A 15,000-nucleotide genomic window follows, 5' to 3' on the forward strand; every position below is an offset into this window, starting at 1 on the left:
CTTGACAACCGATAGTGGTGTGTTTATGTCCCCGTAACTTAGTGGCTCGGCAAAAGAGACCGATAGAATAAGTACTAGGCTTCCAAAGAATAAGTCCTGGGGTTGACTTGCTCAATTAAAGGCGGTGCTCCAGCATGGCCACAGTCAAATGATTGAAACAAGTAAAAGAGTAAGAGTAAAGAGTAACAATCTGCTCTTAACCCTAGCCCCAGCTCTGTTTCATCTCAGTTCTTGAAATCATTGTAAATACTACAAACAGTTTTGTCCTCATTATTGCAAAATTAATTTAAGATTTTCAGAAATTTGAAATCTGGAAAAATTCATATTGGTCAAGATAAAAATATTAATAGTAAAAACCTAAGAAAAGTTTTCAGTCAGGATCTTTAGGAAGAAAGTAAATAACAGCTTAATAAAACCTATAGATATACCAAAAAGTGTAGTGAATTAAGGAAAACATACATTCTGCACCAAAGACAGACAACCAAAGAATAAAAACCAGACAGCTGTGAATGTAGTTAAGTTGACCTCATTAGTACTAAGGAGTGGAACCAGTTATGCCAAATGGACGGAAATGAGATAATTCTTTTCCTTTTTTTTTTTTAAAAGCAACAGATGGCTAAGTTGACATAATATTGGATAATTTGACCTTTTAGCATTTAAACTGGCCATATCCAGCCCAAATATTCTACCTAGTTTGACATTCAAATTGGTTATGTGTAGCTCCTCACACCTGCTCTACAATGTCATTCTAAAAATAAACAATCACATCACTGAAACCTCAAAGCTATGAGATAATGCATGATTAATACAAAACTATATGAATAAATAGGCATAACATTTAACAGATTAATCTGAACACTAAAGGGTTAAACAAAAAAAAGCTCAGTGAAATAACTCAGTGGCTAATGGCATATATTTGAACAACATAGATAAATATAGGTATATTAAATACAACATAAATTCTTGATAAATTATCACCATCTCTAGATGATGTATCATAATAATTATCAAATTGTAATTAAGACTAGTTTCACAGGAGAAAGAAAGATAATCTCGAGATTCAAGAATTCTCAAATGCTGACATGGCTGTGTGGTTAAGAAGTTCACTTCACAACCATACAGTTTCAGGTTCCGTCCCACTACACAGCACCTTGGGCAAGTGTTTTGTATTATAGCCCCGGGCCAACCAAAGCCTTATTAGTGGATTTGGTAGACAGAAACTGAAAAGAAGCCCACTGTGTGTGTGTGTGTGAGGGGTTTACTCTTGTCTTAACATCATGTGATGGTTGCAAACAAACATCTCCATCATCCAAGAGATGTTCATTTCAGCCTTTCATTGCAAAATGACTGGCAATGGGGAAATATTTACAATACTTGGAAACAGATGAGGGTTGGCAACAGGAAGGGCATCCAACTTTAGAAAATCTGCCTCAACAAATTCCATCTGACCCATGCAAGCATAGAAATGGGAATATTAAACGATGATCATGATGTCTGTTATAATGAGACTAGCATCAAGCTGCAACCTTTTGTTCATAGGAATGGAAGAACTAAAAGTTAATGATGAAAGTATTATGAGCAATTAATAGTAGTACTATAATATAACACTCATTAAAGAATAATTATTTCTTCCTTTTGCTTTAATAAGTCTTTTTCTCTAAGAAAACCATACAGTTGATTGACATGCCGCCAGTATATAAGACAACTAATTAGTTAACAATTGTGATGATTATTGTGTGTAGAGACAAATAGAAATTAAACCACACTGGGTTTTTACTTTTTTATTTCGTTTTAGCATAGAATTAAGAAAAAAATAAATAAATATAAATAAAGACATCATAAAGCAGCCAGTTTTAATTTCTACTCTCAGAAAGGATAACAAATTCACATATTTTCTATTAGCAAGTTCTGTTTTGTTGTAGGAGTTGAGGGAGGTAAATCCAAAAATACTTTTGCTTATATTATTCTTACCTTAGTAGCATGTCTATATATGTTACAAATTTGAGTCATTCAAGTATTAAATGAATCAACTTCAAGTGGCCAACTCATTTTATATAAATATTCTTTTTGAAGGATCTTTGTCTTGCAAGTTACTGGTGCCATGTAAAAGGCATCCAGAACACACTGTGAAGTGGTTAGCATCGGGACGGGCATCCAGTTGTAGAAATCATGCCAAAGCGGACAGTAGAGCTTGGTGCAGTCCTCTTACTTGTCAGCTTTGACAAACTGACCATCCTATGCCAGCATGGAAAACAGACATTAAATGATGATGCTGATGATGATGATGATGATATACCCCCACCCTCACTTAAATGTGGATGTTCTGTTAGAACAAACTATACTTCAGTAGGGACCGTGAGAGAAACTATCTCTTCTCTAATGGTTTCTCTCATGGTATCTATAGCAGTACAGATTGTTTTAACAGAAAATCCAGGTTTAAGAGGAAATAAATATTACTTCTTGGTGTTAATATTGCTTCTGTTGCTAATTCATATTTTTTAACGAGCTCACTGGATGATATTTTTGTTCATAATACTTTCATTAATCAAATTTGTAATGGCAATTCACTGAGATGTTACTTTACAAATTTTCTGTTCTCACTGACACTATCCTGGTCTGACATCATAAACTATTTTACTCTTCTTCTCTAGACTTCTTGTAACTTAATATATTCAGGAAAGTAATAGGTTTTCCCACTTCCCTTAAGCACCTTCCCTTTTGTACTTTCCCATTCATTTTTTTAGTATACTCAACATGCATGGCATTCCGTTACTAAATCACCTATAAACAGGATACAAATTCATTCATAAACCTCATCACCAGCCAAAGTATTTAATCATTAAAGATATTTTCCTTCTCAAAAACTATATCTATACTACAAACTATCCTGATCCTATAAGCTACTTATTTGCTCTTACTAACAATTTGAACCTTATTATTAAGTCACAATAAACATATGACAGTGACACAGATTTCTCATCAAGATTTGCAAAAATTCTGTTACATTAAACGGAAATATTATCCAAATAATCCAATCAAAAGTAATAGCCAGCTACTTGAAGAACCAGTTTTGTAAAACTTGATTCACCAACCTGTCTATTTGCATCAATGAATACTACTGGTCTCAGCTTGTTCCAATTTTAATCTTTGTACATAGCAAACAACCTATTTACATGTTCAAACGCTCTAAATAATTTCAAAAGAAATAGTAGGTTCGAGGATTTATTTTCCCTTTTTTGTGTTAGGCTATTTTATGCAAACTACACCAACTTTAATTAGTTGAATTATATCTTTGTATCAGAAACACTTTAACAGAACATATGGAGTAAGAATAATAGAAAGATGAGATACTAACATGTAACATCTTACGGTTATAAAATTAGTTCAAATCAAATAACAGTTGTATCAATCTGTGACACTGATGCAAAATAAGAATCCAATTGTTTGATAGATCATTCAGTTAATCAATCAATCAATCATGTTTGTCAAAGTCCTTTCGTCATCATCAATAATCTCTTCAATGACTTGCCCTCTCTACTCTAGGTCAGAGAGGCCATGTTACTGAAGAGGTGGCAAATGGCAACAAAATGACTTTGACAAACATAACAGATTGCTTGCTTACCCAAATGGTTAATCAAACAATCAATTAGTTAGCTGGTTAAATCATTAACCAATTGACAAATAATTCATTCTACCAAAGGCACAAGGCCCGAAATTTGTGGGGGGTGGGGGTCTAACCGATTACATCGACTCCACTGCTCAATCAGTACTTATTTTATCGGTCTCAAAAGCTCAAAAGGATGAAAGGCAATTACAACCTTGTGTGGAATTTGAACGCAGAACATAAAGCCAGAAGAATTGCTGCTAAGCATCTTGATGTGCTAACAATTCAGCCAACTCACTGCTTTTAACTGGTGAATAATACAAACAGTATTCAAGTTAGTCTTGTTCCTTACTTTATATATTTCATCAAAATCATTTTTACATTAATTTTTTCATATTGACCTTGAAATATAGTAATTCTCCAACATTTTAGTTTTCTCCTTTTTACCCCTCCTCTATGAATGCTATTCCCATCCTCATTTACAACATATGCTGAAACTAATGCAGAGTCTGCCGAATTTACTCGTTTGACAAATCTGATTAACCCTTTAGTGTTCACATTATTCTGTCAAAATTAATGCTTTTTTATCCACATTGTTTTGAACTAATCATGCATTATCTCGTAGCTATGAGATTTTGATGAGATAGCTGTTAATTTTTAAAATGATATTGTAGGGTTGGTGTGAGAGACCAGATGTGGCCAATTTGAACATAGAATAGGCAGAATACTTTTGGCCGGATATGGCCGATCTAAATGCTAAAGGGTTAAACATTCATGAAATTTGGTACATTTTGCTTATATACCTATTGCATGGCAAACAAAAGTCTGTCTGTTTTTAATTTATTGTTTCCTTTGAGTAAAATTTGAACTTGTGATCAAGCTTTATAAGAGAAATTTCTGTTCAAATGTTTGGATATGCTTTACTGCATAGGTGCAATGTTATTTCAGACAAAGCTTCTTTGATACGATTTTCTGACTTGTGAATCATGTCAGTATTTGTTTTAAATGTTTCATTTTCTTCTTATAATTTTATTTAATTTGCATCTAACTTATCCCACAGTTCATTACAGCTAAGAAAAGGAGTGATAATGAAAGTGATTTAGAAGAAAACCAATGCAAGAAAGTAAACCAAAATAAATTTAGTTTAATGTCAGTTGTCAGAAAATGGCTTAATGACCCCAAGTTTGGCTGAAGTTTGTAAAATAAGCCATAGTGACTCATCTGGGAGCATTACTATATTTGAGAAACATCTAGAGAAACACTTTAAAAAAAAAAAAAAAGAGTAAAAGCATAATTGTGTGGTTAAGAGGTTTGCTTCCCAACCTCATGGTTTCAGATTCAGTTCCATTGTTAGGCACTTTGGGCAAATGTCTTCTACTATAGCCCTGGGTCAAACAAAGACTTGTGAGTGGATTTAATGGATAGAAATTGAAAGAAGCCTGTCGTGTGTGTGCATGTGTGTGTGTGTGTGTGTGTGTGTGCATGTCTCTCTCTCTCTCTGCATATCTTTCATTTGACATCACACAATAGTTGTAAGCGAGCATCACCATCACACAAATAGTGTCCTTCATTTCCAACATTCTGGGTAAACATGTCAGGCATGGAGAACTAATACTTTGTTTGGAACAAATGCTGGTTGATGAAAGGAAGGGAATCTGGCCACAGGAAATCTACCTCAACAAATTCCATCTGACCCATACAAGCATGGAAAAGTGGACATCAAAACAATGATGATGCTGAAACAAGTGCTCATACATCAAAAGACGATGATTTTGTATAGCCTTTTACCTCTTCAAATAGCATATCTCACGTCGCTTCCTATGAACTGATTATGTGTATTTGTCACTGAATACAAATTCCCCATTTCAATATACTGATCCTCATTTATCATGAGGTAGTGGTTACAAAAAACCAGTGGTAAATGAATCATTTCCACACATTTTGTAAATGGAGGTAATAGTAGATTCATTGACACCAAAGTTATGGCCTAGAGTGGCAAAGCTTTACCATCATGTTTTCTCAATCATCTCTACTTTTCCTGTAGGGAATACACTTGTCTGCATCATTTGTTAGGATCAGAAATATTCATATTTGTTCACTGATTCCATGTTGATGAATATATGTACATAAATCCAAATATGCAGCTTTACAACACAGTCATGTAAACACAAGTAATAATTAGTGCGTTCGAAGTAGCTGAACATTGTGGATGATCACTAGGGTACATTTCTGCCATCCAAGCAGAATTTTTGACTGCTGGCCAACCCATGCTATTACAGATCAATCTGTGATAAACATAACATGGATCACAATTGAGCATCCTGGATAGATAATGAGCTGGTGATAAATGGGGCTACATTTACAAATCATCTTTCAAGTTTTCTAACTAACACATATGCTGATTCTAAAACTGTTACAAGACAAAAAGGAATGGCTAATTTGGGGAATACTTGGAAATTCCTACAGCACAATAAAAGAAGAATCCAAATTAAGTATTGAAGAAAAATCCAAACCACTTTAAAGAACTTGAAGACTTTCACATCAAACTAAGAAATGTACAACTCTTTTGTCATCTAGTATGTTTGCTAATTTACAGCTATTTGAAGTTTTAGATCCCAAAAGGTGTCTCAAGGACAGACATCTTTAATTATCCTAATGGCTAGGAAACATCCTGATATTATTGAGGTGAAAGAGTATGAAGAGAATTATGAGAGTTAACCTTGCAAAACACTGAAATTTCAGAACTGACATAATATTTCTCAAGAAAAATGTGGAAGTAAATTTCATTTCTCAATTATCTAAAAATTAATGATAAATTTACTATCATTGTCTCAGTCTTCAGTTGTAACTGAAAGGGCGTTTTCTTTGATAAATAATATGACAGCACAAATTGTACCCAGCTAAGTACAAAAAACATTAATATATGAAAGAAAAAAAATCATCTCATAAAACATAGGTACAGAATGGCAACTGTCTGAAAAATTGTTCAGGAAAGAAAAAAAGAACTGAAAGAAACCAAATTGTATTCCAAAAAAGAAAATCACGAAGTTGTTGATAATTTTTTGTTATTTAATTTAGTGAATTCCAAGAACTTTTGGGTAAATTTTAGAAAATGAAAGTCAACTGGCAACCTTCAAGTTGACATCGCTTCCATACACATTTGCTAATACAGCCAGGTCGGGCTATTTTTCTCACAAGTTATCATTGATTATCTGTCACATTATTTTCAGCTCATTCCTGTTACAAATATTTTTCACATACAGTCTGAGTTTCACTTCTATGTCAGCTGTTTTAGAAAGGAGAAATGATATGGTAGATAAGTTTGAAACAGAGAGAAGAGGAACAGTGAAGATAGCTAGCACTTCCATTGTCAACTGATCAAAGAAACAGAATATAACTGAAATAAATAATGCAAACATCAACACAAAACTATAATGAAGACACAGAATAACAAAAGAAGGAAGAAATACACATGAACAGAAACAGAAATCTAAAAAAAAAACTGACCTGACTTGATAATCAAAGATCATAATTCCAGAGTGTGAACACGGACTGATGTCATATCAAGCTGAGAAAAATATATATCAAAGAGGTTTTTTTTAAAAATTTCCAAAATGCCAGGAAGGACCTGGAAATAGAAATCAAAAGTCCATCGAAAATTGTAACCAGAACCATACCTATCACATTAGGAGTTCTGAGAACAAACAGAAGAAATAAGCTGAAAATTTTAAATTTAAAAAAAAAACAAAAAAACCTACGTGTTCATATTTTAACCTTCCATCATTTTATGCAAGAACCATTGTGTTATGTTTCAAACGCCAACTTAATATCCACCAAATTCTGGATTCTTTTCTAAATTAAATGAAATACATTAACAGTATTTCAATAGAAACTTGGTCACAAAAGTGTTGAGTTCAGACAGCAAGATAAGAAATTTGTTCCTTCTTTTTTTTTGTTTTTGCAGCAGCAGCAGCAGCCATTATGTGTTGTGCTTTAAGGTAATGTATGAAATTTGTTTCAGTCTGCCTAGCTGAAAAAATAGATTCCACTTACACATCATTAAAAGATTAAACCCAGGGTAATCCATCAGTAAAAGTACTTCCTCCAATAATTCATTTGCAAATTACAGCAAAATTAACCCAAAAGTACAACAAATCTGAATTAAGTATTTCTCCTTAAAACACAACTGCCCAAAACATACTCAATATTATTGAATGATATACACAACTTACTCTTCACAAATCACACAAGGGGCTTCTCTTTTGTCACCTGACCTGCTCAATGTAGCAGTCAATTTTCTCAACAATAAACTCCCTTACTGTATTTAAAATAAAAGAACTGAATTTTTAAATTCTAATTTTAGACCTGTGTATTCAAAAACAAGAAATAGAACCAATGGAGACAGACTAATTAGACATCTTGGATAAGTAAATTTTTTTGATTCTGTGATATTTTCATGAAAAACCAGATGTTGTAATGCAGAAAGTAGTATAGCTGTCATAATATCATTCATGAACACCAAACACTGGCTTTCCAATTACAATCAATATCATAACCAACATCTCTAACAATAACAGAGATAACCACAAATAATCACTTTCACAGACAATCATTGCTTTTTCACCTTACTAATCACCAAAAAGGTTTCTTTAAATCCAGTCCCACCATCAATTTACCTTACACTAGTCATCTCATATCCATGAGAACTTTGACGAAAGTAAAGTCAATGCTCTTGATATCAGCAAATGTCAGAATTGTCCAGCAAGGCTTCTTACTTTTGAACTCTACCCCAACAAATTGATTAAAAGCTTTCTGACAAGCCAATGGGTTAGTAAAGTATGGAGAAAAACTCCTTCCAATTGTGATTGCTATCATCTTTTGTAAATTCTATTTCTTGCCACTTTCAAACATATTGGTTCTTACCAGTCTATACCCTATCCTCTATCCATTTCTGCATATAATATTTATACAAAACCGCTTCCTAGTACCATATACCCTTCAAGAATAGAGATTCCTAAAATATTTTGAAATTTCTTAGTAGCATAATTCAACAGCACCAACTCAAAGAAAGAACCAAAATATTACATCATCTTAGATAAGTAAGTTTTTTTTGATTCTGTGATATTTTCATGAAAAACCAGATGTTGTAATGCAGAAAGTAGTATAGCTGTCATAATATCATTCATGAACACCAAACACTGGCTTTCCAACTACAATCAATATCATAATCAAAATATTACACACAACTCAAATCATGCTGCCTGCAACATGAAATATTCTCACAAATAAACACTTATATCAATATAGACATCTCTTATATACATATAACAACTGAACATTCATCAATTACTTGACAAATATATTCACTACAACACCACCAGTTTGGCAATCATCCCAACACAAAACAGTGCCAAGTGAATAGACTCACTCCTATAAATGGAACAATTTAAACAATCAGCATGGGAATATAGAAATATTAAAATACAATTGCAGCCGGAGTCAGAAACCAATATTCACTTAAAGGAAGTGAATATTGGAGCCACTCAAAATATCATACTACACAGTTCTATAAAACCACTATGAAGCTTTCTAAACAGAATACTTTAATAAAATTTGCTTCCATAAAACTGCTTGTGGCTTTAACAATACATTTCTCGGAGCCTGACATTTATAAAACAAGGACATTTGCATCAGAAGTGAGATCAATCAAACAATGAATAAAATCTTTAAAGTGACAAGAAATGATATTCCCAGTTTATTTTAAGTAAGTAAAAATATGGAAGAATGTAATAGAGACTGACTAAGGAAAATTGAAATAGACAAAATTACCTAAAGATAAGATGAGCTACAAATACCATAAAAAGCCGTGTAATCTGTGCACCTGTGTAGTTTACACAGGTGATTTTCAGGATAAAATTTGTTAAAAAAAAAGCTTCTACTCATGTAAAATTCGCACCCAAAAGTTTTCAGAATTACCAATATAGCCAGGGAAAAAAGGTTTTCAATTAAGTTGTATTTAGCACTCCACAGACACGTGTACACTTAACGTAGTTCTCAGGGAGGTTCAGCATGACACAGAGTGTGACAAGGCTCGAGCTTTGAAATGAAGGTACTATTCATGTTTGCTAGCTGAGTGGACTGGAGCAATGTGAAATAAAGTGTCTTGCTCAAGGACACAATGCATCGCTGGGAATTGAACTCATGATCTTACGATCGTGAGCTGAATGCCCTAACCACTAAGTCACGTGCCCTCTCACACACACACATATACATACATACATACATACATATATATATATATATGTATATATATATATATATATATATATATATATGCAATTTTAACAGTATATCTCGAAGTAGATACATTAGCATTCAGATTACTCTGTCAAATTTAATAACTATAGCTATTTGTTCACATTGCTTTGAATTAATCATGCATTATCTCGTAGCTTTGAGATTTCAATGATGCGATTTTTTTATTTTTAGAATGACATAGGTGTAAGAACCCAGATCTGGCAAGTTTGAACATAAAAAAAAAAACAGGTAGAATATTTGAGCCAGATATGGCTGATTTAATTGCTAAAGGGTTAAAATTATTTATTTACATAGCTTCCTGAAACTTCCGTATTTCATAATATACATATATGTACGTGTAGATCAAGTTACCATGACCTACATATATTTTCACAAAATGCTAGAATAAGAATAGTCTGGGAAAAGTTCAGAGAGCTCTTACCTCTGCCGGTGACAAAGGGCCTCTCGTTCAGAGTAAAAGGTAGACTGTATGATGCATGTGTACGAACAGCCATACTACACAGCAGTGAAAAATAGGCCATGACTGCTGAAGACAAGTGTAAGCTTGCAAGGAATGAAGCTAGTATGCTCTACTGGATGTGTAATGTCAGTGTGCATACATGACAGAGTAAGCGCCCTGAGAGAAAAGCTGGATTTAAGAAGCATCAGATGTGGTGTGCAAGAGAGACGACTGGGCTGGTATGGTCATGTGTTGCGAATGAATGAGGACAGCTGTGTGAAAAAGTGTCACACCCTAGCAGTTGAGGGAACTTGTGGAAGAGGTAGACCTAGGAAAACCTGAGATGAGGTGGTGAAGCACAACCTTCGAACATTGGGTCTTACTGAGGCAATGACTAGTGACTGAGACCTTTGGAGATATGCTGTGCTTGAGAAGACCCAACAAGCCAAGTGAAACCATAACCTATGCCAGTAGGTGTAACCAGCCCACTTATGAATACCCCTCATTCATTGGACAATAAACTTTACTTGCGAAGACTCATTTAGGTAAGTGAAATCATAATCAAAATCGCTGACGTGGCCGATAACAGTACCACCTGACTGGCTCCAGTGCTGGTGGCACGTAAAAAGCACCATTCAAGCGTGGTTGATGCCAGTACAGCCTGACTAGCCCTTGTGCCAGTGGCACGTAAAAAGCACCCACTACACTCTCCGAGTGGTTGGCGTTAGGAAGGGCATCCAGCTGTAGAAACTATGCCAGATCGGATTGGAGCCTGGTACAGCCTTCTGGCTTGCTAGCCCTCAGTCAAACAATCCAACCCATGCCAGCATGGAAAGTGGACACTAAACGACGATGATGATGATGAGTCATTAGCTTGTGGCCACGGTGGGGCAACATCTTGAAGAATTTTTAGTAGAATGAATCAATCTCCAGCACTTTTTTTTTTGCCAAGCCACTAAGTTATGGGACATAAACACACCAACAACAGTTGTCAAGTGGTGATGGGGAACAAACACACATGAAAGGCTTCTTTCAGTTTCTGTCTACAAAATCCACTCAGAAGACTTTGGTTGGCCCAAGGCTATAATAGAACACACAAGCCCAAGGTACACACACACACACATCATCATCATCATCATCGTTTAATGTCCGCTTTCCATGCTAGCATGGGTTGGACGATTTGACTGAGGACTGGTGAAACCGGATGGCAACACCAGGCTCCAATCTGATTTGGCAGAGTTTCTACAGCTGGATGCCCTTCCTAATGCCAACCACTCAGAGAGTGTAGTGGGTTCTTTTACATGTCACCCGCACGAAGGCCACTCAGCCGGTACTGGCAACGGCCACGCTCAAAATGGTGTATTTTATGTGCCACCCGCACAAGAACCAGTCCAGGGGCACTGGCAACGATCTCGCTCAAAAATCCTACAAAGGCCAGTCAGGCGGTACTGGCAACGGCCACACACACACACACACACACACACACACACACACACACACACACACACACACACACACACACACACACACACATATATATCATCAATAAGAATGAAGGTGAAAAGTCACCTTCATTCTTACTCAGTATCATCATCATCGTTTTAACATCCACTTTTCCATGCTTACACGGGTGGTCATATGGAGTTTACTGAGGTAGATTTTTCAAAGTTGGATGCCCTTCTTGTTACCAACCCTCACCAGTTTCCAACATAACATAACATTTCCCTATAACCAGGCAAATTTTCACAGAATATTGGAAGTGAATGACATTCATTTACAGCAATCACACAATGTCAAGACAAACAGACACAAACATACATGTTTGTACATACATATACTGTACAAAAAAAAAACCCCTAAAATGTTACTTTCTATCTAACATTAATATCACTAGGCCATGTTCAAAACACCAGCTTAAAATAAATGTAAATGTAATTTCCTTGTGTAATACCAAAATTAAAAGAACCACAGTGTCCTGCATTATAAATACGGCCTTGTAATTGTTAAACAAGTATCCCTTACAGCTTAAAATTCAGCAAAAACTAAATAGTAGTTGATTATTTGTTTTTAATTCTTTCTTCGTCTTTGTTTCCCTTTGAACATAGCTCTTCAACTCCAAAGAACATCTAACTGCTATAGCAATATTGTAGACATCAGACAAAGCCTTTTATCTACATAGTGTAACTATTGTTGTTGGCACTCCGTCGCTTACGATGTCGAGGGTTCCAGTTGATCCGATCAACAGAACAGCCTGCTTGTGAAATTAACGTGCAAGTGGCTGAGCACTCCACAGACACGTGTACTCTTAATGTAGTTCTCGGGGAGATTCAGCATGACACGTGTGACAAGGCCGAACCTTTGAATTACAGGCACAACAGAAACAGGAAATAAGAGTGAGAGAACGTTGTGGTGAAAGAGTACAGCAGGGTTCGCCACCATCCCCTGCTGGAGCCTCGTGGAGCTTTAGGTGTTTTCGCTCAATAAACACTCACAACGCCCGATCTGGGAATCGAAACCGCAATCCTATGACCGCGAGTCCGCTGCCCTAACCACTGGGCCATTGCACCTCTACTATAAACAAGCACACAAAAAGAAAAATCAGATTATAATGTCAAAAAAATAAAAAATGTATAAATCTGTGTAACCTACTACTTGCTTAATTTGAGTGATAATGATTAGAGATTACTGATCAACATATCACAGATGACAAATTCCCCTATGTTATTCCTTTCTTGAAGATATTTTCACTTAGCATCCTAAATTTATGTCAGATGATTGACATTAATCAAAGACAATAGTATAACTGCTCTGAGAAATTATGGAACAATAAAAAAAAACTAATATGGAAAAAACCAATATAATAGTAAAAATACCTTTGTCAGAAATGAATTTGTGAGTGAAGTTTTGCATTTCTCATCATCAGAGATTGAGGTTAAAATGAAGGTTATGCTTTCTTACCTGAACAACATAACTATGTAGTGGTAATGCAATTTAGATAAAACATAATAGGTGGTAAAGCTTGCAGCAAATTTGTCTCTGTGTTTGAGAAAGTCATTAAAATCAATGCTCTTAATTCCTCGAACTGGCAACACAATGAACCAGTTTTCCTGAGTTACATGCAACATATTTGTATTGTCTATAGAGCAGAATTCCTTGCTTAATGCCAGAGAGTTTCTAAAAGAATCAGAAACTAACCACTAGCTTCAAAAGCTATCGAGACTCATAAGTAACTAAATTAACAGAGCCTCATTTCTCATTTTGTCCCAGGGCCCTTGTACAATATCTTAATTTTGATAGGGGTGCCATAATATTTTTCCACTGTATATGTGAGGCAAAGATTACATAGGGTCTTTTTATTTACCCACAATTTTACTGGTTCCTGTTAAGCTCCTGTTTATCCCATTTTTACCTGCATGGTATGCCTGCATACCAATGCCTGGGGATAATACAAGTAACAGATACCAATAGTATATACAGATATGTTATCTCTTAGTTGGTTATTATAACCACTAACTCTGTTTACACTATATATATATGTATATATAATATAGATTTTATCAAAAGATTAAATGTGGTACTTAAAATGTTTGAGGCACCAGAATTCGGTAGGGTAAAAACCAAAAAGAAAATCAAGTGATTTGGTGAATAAAATTTGAAGAAAAGCAACAAAAATTCAATAGGTTATAGCAGTACGTACGTTTCGTACAAGCTCCATTTATTGTATATATATATGTATATTCCATTTATTGTCCTCTATTCCGTTTTTGTTCTATTTTTTATATTTATATATATGTATATCAGTGTGTGTGTGTGTGTGTGTGTGTGTGAGTATATATATATATATATATATATATATATATATATATATATGATATTATGTATGTTATGGAAAGTATGGGCTATTTATGGAGTGCTCCTAGAGAGCCAATACGAAAAAATGCAGAGAAGAGGAAATTGAAAACGCAAACCATAGGCAAACAGATTCCCAAATGCATGAATGAAGACATTCAATCAATGTAATTAAATCATATATATTTATATACATCAACATAATCATGCATGTAAAGGTGTAAAGATTCTCCAAAGGTATAAAGAATAAAACCAACCATACGTAAAAAATATACAATATAAAAACATATGAAAATACATATAAAATTACATATAAATGAAGATTACATGTAAAGAGTTATGCGTGATAAATATAGGAGGTGCAAAACGAATGAGAGGTTGATAAATACAGGAATAAAAACATCAACCTTCTAAATGGCCAACTGCCTAAACCGTCTACAAATTCCTTATAGATCTGCGATATAAGGTAGAAATGATGCAAGATATCAAGGTTAAGTAAAGTAAATAAAATAGAATCCGAAAATAGGAGGGTGTTCCATCTACAGCCATTTCAGGGGTACATTACCGGTTATGGTTAAAAAATTAAATATTCCATATATGCAATGTCCACATCATCGAGATGATGGCCTCCTTGGTAGCTGCCATCATACTAATAGAATCAAGAGTTCCTAATAAAATGTTTTACAGCTCGTATGCAAATATATATACATATATATACATATATACATATATATACATATATACATATATATACATATATATATATATATACATATATATATATATATAC

General features: G+C 34.5%; 1 protein-coding gene across 8 annotated transcripts in view; it reads right to left on the bottom strand.

The window, feature by feature from the left end:
* Positions 1 to 15,000, bottom strand: part of LOC106868630 (electrogenic aspartate/glutamate antiporter Aralar, mitochondrial-like) — an 80,892-nt gene that overhangs the window by 55,162 nt on the left and 10,730 nt on the right. For 4 of the 8 annotated variants that reach the window (XM_089351469.1, XM_089351467.1, XM_089351468.1 and 1 more), the window contains exon 3: positions 7,112 to 7,232. The exons of the other annotated variants lie outside the window; for them this stretch is intronic. The gene's annotated coding sequence lies outside the window, so the exon portion shown is untranslated. The remainder of the gene's footprint in view (positions 1 to 7,111; positions 7,233 to 15,000) is intronic. 8 annotated transcript variants of the gene reach the window in all.

Source organism: Octopus bimaculoides, chromosome 4, assembly GCF_046866305.1.
Source record: "Octopus bimaculoides isolate indiv1 chromosome 4, ASM4686630v1, whole genome shotgun sequence".
NCBI lineage: Eukaryota > Metazoa > Mollusca > Cephalopoda > Octopoda > Octopodidae > Octopus > Octopus bimaculoides.